Genomic DNA, 6,000 nt, shown 5'->3' on the forward strand with positions numbered 1-6,000 from the left:
TCGGGGCAGGGTGAGGAAGTGGGAAGTGGGGTGGGCCAGGTGCCGGGACGTGCCCTGCTGGACGTGAGCCGGCGACGGAGCCAGCACACTGGCTTGGGGGACGGGCAGTCCTAGGAGCTCCCCAGGGGAGCGGGGTGGGCTTTACGTGGGAAGGCTCAGGCTTGGGAAGGGCTGGTGGGGGCCGAGCTGACCACAACTGGTCTGGACACGATTCTCATCTGCCTTTGCCCCCGGGGCTGTCCCGGAGAGTGTGTGGACCTCGCGAGGGAGTGCGGTGTTTTGGGGTGGGGCTGGGGGGCTGGTGCTGCTGGGGCGGGGTCTGCGGGGGGTGGTGAAGGGAGGTGTTGGGGTGCATGGACTCCACACTGCACCTCCATTCTTTTAGCCAAAACTGGGGAGACCCCAGCCAGGCCCTGGGCCAAGGCTCGTGGTTGTGTTTAGTGAGCACCCACTGTGTGCAGACCCCTGTGTCACCTCCGTGAGCTCATTTAATGCTCACAACGGCCCCACCCTCAGTTAAGACACTGGGGTTTAGAGGTCACGTGACCTTCCCTCACCACAGAGCTGTGACTCGGACCGGGACCCCTGACTCCGGGGCCCAGGCTCTGTCCTGCCAGACTGGGCTGCTGCGTCCAGAAAGTCTCCTGGAGGTGAAGGCCAGGCTGTCTCTTTTGGGGAACTGGTCCTCTCCTGGGGGGGGGCTCATCGACTTACAGGGACAGTGGGGGGGGTCAGTGCTGAGCTGAGGCACCACCAGCCACCTGTCATTCATTCCTCCCGCGGCACCTGTGTGTGGAGACCTTGCCCACAGTCACGATGCTCCATGACATGAAATTCAACCTCAGACCATAAAATCAGTGTAAGAAAGTCTAAAACTGCTGATTTCCCCCAGGTTGACTACTTGGACATTTTTGGGAAAAAATGCCAGATTTCTTAGCACAGCTGATTTGGTGCCCTGATGTGATGGTTCCCTGAACACTTGCTCTGACTGCTGGAAACTCAGTGTGCACGGAGGGCCTGGGGGGGTCCAGATCCGGGAGAGGAAGTGGGGTCTGGGGCCAGCGCAGGGGGCCTGGGGGAGGGGCTTGGCTGCTGTCCCGAGAGCTCTGATGCTGGAGGCCGAGGGCCCAGGGCTACTGAGGACGTCCACTGGCGGGCTCGGCAGTGTGCTGTCAGAGGGAGGGACCCCCCCAGCCCCATGGCCGGGTTGGGGGCCCAGGAATCTACTGGATGTTCCTGTTGGAGCACCTGGTGGCGGTGGGGCTGTCCGTGGCAGCAGGGCAGAGGGACGGTGGGCAGAGCCTGGGCGGGTGCTGATTAGGGTGAGCGGCGCCCACCTCGCAGGCAGGCTGGGGCCAGGAGCCCTGGGGTGGGGGGTCCTAGGACAGAGCAGGGTTGAGTTTGGGTTAGAGGTAGGGTTCGGGTTAGGTGGGGAGCTGGGCAGGTGCACCTGGGGGCCGTGAGCAGGAAGCCGTCGGGTAGGGGCTGCTTGTCCAGCCCCACGGTCCACGTCCTGGTTTGCCCGGATGGGAGGGGCTTCCAGGAGCCCGCAGTTTTAGGATGGGCACAGCCCGGGCAGACTGGGGTGAGCCGGCCGCCTGCCCTGTGTATGTTCCTGGTGTTGCCCACGTCCCAGGAGCCAGGGACAGGAGCCAGGTCAAAGTGCAAACAGCTTCCCTGCCCCAAACCAAGGGGCCACGGACTGAGGGCAGCCGACCAGGAGGTGCTGGGGCCTTTCCTCCCCCGAGACCCCCTTGTCATGGTCCCTGGGCCTTGCCCGTGTTGTCCCTTGGTGGTGGTGGCAGGAGGGAGGGTCCCAGCTCTCTGCTCACCTGGAGTGAGGCCCGTTTCTCCTTGTCGGTGCCAGGCCCACGTCTTTGCCTTTTCATGGTGAGTTTGTTTTTCAAGCCGTTGTTAAAATACTGGAAGCAGAGAAAATGCATTTGCTCCATCACCTTTCCTGATGTGACAAGGCCTGTAAAATCTATTAAAGCCTTTAATGAAATCCCTGCTCAGAGCTGCTCTGTGAATGAATGTGGACTTGGAATTTAAATTAAAATGTTGTTTTTGTAGTCTAGAGGGAAGAAATTAAAGGGACAGTCCGCCGTTCTGCCGCTGTTCTCAGGCTGGTGGGCGCCTTGCCCAGAGGCCACCTCTGACCCTGGGCTGGGCAAGGTGCCGGCAGGACGCAGAGGTGGTGGCTGTCCCCACCTCAGGCCCCGCAGAGGCTGCCGTGCTGGGGGGGCAGGGGCACCGGTGGCCAGGGGGCCACTTGAGACTGGAGGTCGTGTTTACTCAGAAGCAGACGGTGGAGCTCACAGGCTGGCCCACTGGGGGGGCGGACAGCAAGAGCGATGACACGGCCCTGGGAGTGTGGGTGGGTCCCCCGAGGTGGAGCAGGTTGTCACCGCATGGAGGGTGCTGAGGGGGTGGGGGCGCAGCTGGCTGGGAGGTGCCAGCCCCGTCTGTTGAGGCCTCCCCAGGGCAGCTGTTCATCCCCCCTCCGCCCCCCGCCCTGCCCTTTGGACTCCAGACACCCAGGGTCTGTCGCCAGAAACAAACCTCGGCCTCTTCCTCCCCCGCCCTCAGTGTCTCCGGGGCTACGCAGCCGCCGTGGGTGACGGCCACAGCTGGTGGGTGACCGTCACAGCCGGCAGGTGCAAATGCACTCGGGACCCTAAAAGGTGCTTTTCTCTCCTGGCATCCTGGCTGCCCTCCTCCTGCTAGGATAAAAAGGAATTCTCAAAACACTCAAAACATTTGCAAAGTGTGCAGCAGCCAAGTGCTGGGGGGCGGCCGCAGGGAGGGTCCCGGGAGGGTGGGGAAGGCTCCCCAGGCAGGGCCGCGTGGGCTCCGCGAGTGGGTCCAGGGCTACGGAGCAGTCACGACCCAAGGGGAGGGACCCACAGCCGGGTGTGGACGTTGTGACGTGTGACCAGCAAGGACTAGTCTCCAGACTACGGGGGAGATGGCTACGTATCAACAGAAAACCACAATCACGCAGGAAAAGATGGACAAGCGTAGGCTGAGCAGAGATGAGTTTTCCAGAAGACAGTGGAGGTGGAGAAATGGCTTGGGGACTCCTGCATCTGCCTCCCCTTCTCCCCGAGAAAGAGGGGCCCTGCGGGTGCTGGGCCGCAGCTGAGAAGCTGGGGACCCTGATGCCTGTGGCCCCTGGGGGTGGGTCCCCGCGTTAGGGCGTGGGGCCTCACTGCTCCGTGTGGAGAATGTTCCAGGCCCCGGAGTCCCCCAGAAGCAAGAGCTTGTGAGACACCTCTCCCACCCTCTGTGACCATCTGACCTGGAAGGTCTGGGTCCTCGGCCACCAAATTGGGAACTTGAGCGCGTGGCAGCCCCTTCCTGTCCACGTGGCTGTCTCCATGGCCCCGAGTCGTGTGAAAAGACCCCACCCTCACTGGTTACCTGGGAAACGCTGCAGTCTGGCAAAACTGGAAACCGAGGTACTGGAAGCACAGGGGTCCCTGTGCTGTCGTGGGCCTCAGGTGTGGAGCGCGGGGCACCGGCACGAGCCCGGAGAGCCTCTCGGTGGCACCGGCGCAGGGGACAGGGTCGCTGAAAATGCACTTGTAACAACAAAACGTGGACCTCGGTGTCCGAGAGGACAGAGGTGTGGCTTGCTCACGTGGTGTGAGGTGACACGGGGTCAGGTCACCCTGGGTAAACCTCAAAAATAACGTCCAGCGACAAAAGCAGGTTTCGAGGGTTTCATTCTGTGCGATGCCATTGACGTAAACCTGCCATCCCCAAACCCGGGCCCGTGGCCTGTTAGGGACCCAGCCACAGAGCTCCGCGGCGCCGCCTGCCCTCCCGGCCCCTGTCCCCTGTCCCCTGTCCCCTGTCTGTGGAAAGTCGTCTTCCGTGGAACTGGGGAGGGGGCGCACAGCAGGAGGGGCGGTGGGCAAGAGAAGCTGCCTCGGTCTCTGCAGCCGCTCCCCGAGCCTCTCACCAGAGCCTGAGCTCCGCCCGACCCCCATCGCGGAAAACTGTCTTCCGTGAAACTGGTGCCAGAAAGGCTGGCGCCGCCGATGCACTGAAGAAACGTCACACGTTGTTCTTGGCCGTGTGTGTAGACGCTGAACCTGCGCCACATGCAGGGAGCGGACGCAAAGCAATCCCAGAGGGTGCCCCGCTGGGGAGGACGGTGGGCGCTGAGAGTCATCACTGTGTGTGTGAACATTTTCAAGCTTAAAAATCAAACCACAACATGTCATGGGGGGTGGTTGGAGGCAGCTGAAGGAAACCCAGCCCCAGGTGGTGCAGAGGGTGAGCCTGGTGGGCACTGGGCAGGGGGCAGGGGGGACTCCAGGCAGAATCCGGCAGGAGGGGGGGCAGCTGGGCAAAGGCTTGGGAGGGCCGGGGGGCCGGGGCATGGGTGGGGGCCAGGCTCCGGGGCTCTTCCAGGACCCTGAAGCCCAGCAGGTGCGTGCACGCGTGTCTCAGCATGGTGGTGCGTGAGGGTCTGTGCAGGGAGGCCGTGGCCGCCTCGGGAGGGTCCGTTCCTTTCTGTTCCGGCTTCAGGGGGCGGCACTGAGTCACGCCAGGGCTGCCGGGCTGCAGAGAGTGGGAGGCAAGAGCACTGTCGGCTGGGCATCACGGAAGGCGGTTCACATGTAAACAGAGCTGAAGCCTGGCTCAGTCGTGGAGAGCTGTTTCCTGGGGCTCAACAAGTTTATAATAAACACAGTTAAACTTTTATTTATGGCACAGCTGCTAATTGCACCATAAACATTTTTCATCAAGCAATTGCTGTTTACTCATTTGCCAATCAGCACGTCATCCAGCTACCTCGCCTGGCTCCTGCCTTCCCACTTCCCAAATCCCGCTGTTTCCGGCGGCTCCCCCGCAGCTGTCCTCCAGCCTGGCTGCCTGGCCCGGCCCCTGGCAGGCTGGTCCCTCCACGGGCTGCCCAGCCTGTCCTGCTGCCCCCGTGGCTGGCATGATGCTGCCCAGCCTGTCCTGCTGCCCCCGTGGCTGGCCTGCCGATGCTCTGCTGGGCCTTCCTGCCCACTCTCCTCTGGCCCCCAAACCTCACAGCCTCTGGGCAGGCTCACCCCCTGCTCTCTGCCTCCATCCCACCCCACCCACCTCTCTACATGACCAGGAGTCACACAAAGCTCACGCCTGTGTTGCTGAGGGCCACCCCGTTCCCAGCACTTAGCTCCTGCCACTTGCTTCTTGTTGTCCAGCATGGCTCCCACACACACCGTGTCCCCGAGTGTCGAGACGGGACTTGCCCTTGTTCGTGCCTTGGGTCATGCAGCTGTGGCTACCTCCTGGGGGCCACGGTGTGACCCCCTTCCCCCATGTCCCCTCTGCAGGGCAGCCCCAGGGTGAGCCTGAGCCGCGAGGTCCTCGGGTGGAAGGAGGTCCCAGCCCTGCCCGTTACCATGACACTCACCCCATGAGACAACAGGCACCAGGTGGATGGGGACCAGAGTCTTAGGGCACATGTTCCCTTTGCTCAGCAACGCACACTTTGGGGACATTAGCATTAGCGAGCATGTATGTTAGTGTGAGCACACACATGTGGCATGTGCATGTGTTTAGGTGAGTATACATGTGCATGTGAATGGTGTATGCATGTACACACGTGTACAAAGATGCAAACATGCATGTGCACGTGAATGGCATGCATATGTTCACGCACATGCATTCATACATGTGTGCATTGCATGCACAATGTGCCTATGTGTGTAAATGTGCATACATGTGTGAATGTGTGAGTGGTTTTTGCATGTTCACATGTAGGTTTTTGTGCATGTGTAAATGTGCATATACATGGTGTACGTATACGTGTGTGAGTGGAATGTATGTATATTCATGTGTATATGTGTCTGTGCTCATGTGCATATATGTACATGCATGTGCTTGTGAGTGTACAGGGTGTGAGTGGTGTGCATGTATGTATGCATATATATGCATGTATTTATGTACAAGTACATGTGCCCACAAATCTGTGCAGTGTGTGCATGTGTGTAT

The sequence above is a fragment of the Lemur catta genome, chromosome 17 (genome assembly GCF_020740605.2).
Source record: "Lemur catta isolate mLemCat1 chromosome 17, mLemCat1.pri, whole genome shotgun sequence".
NCBI classification, from domain to species: domain Eukaryota; kingdom Metazoa; phylum Chordata; class Mammalia; order Primates; family Lemuridae; genus Lemur; species Lemur catta.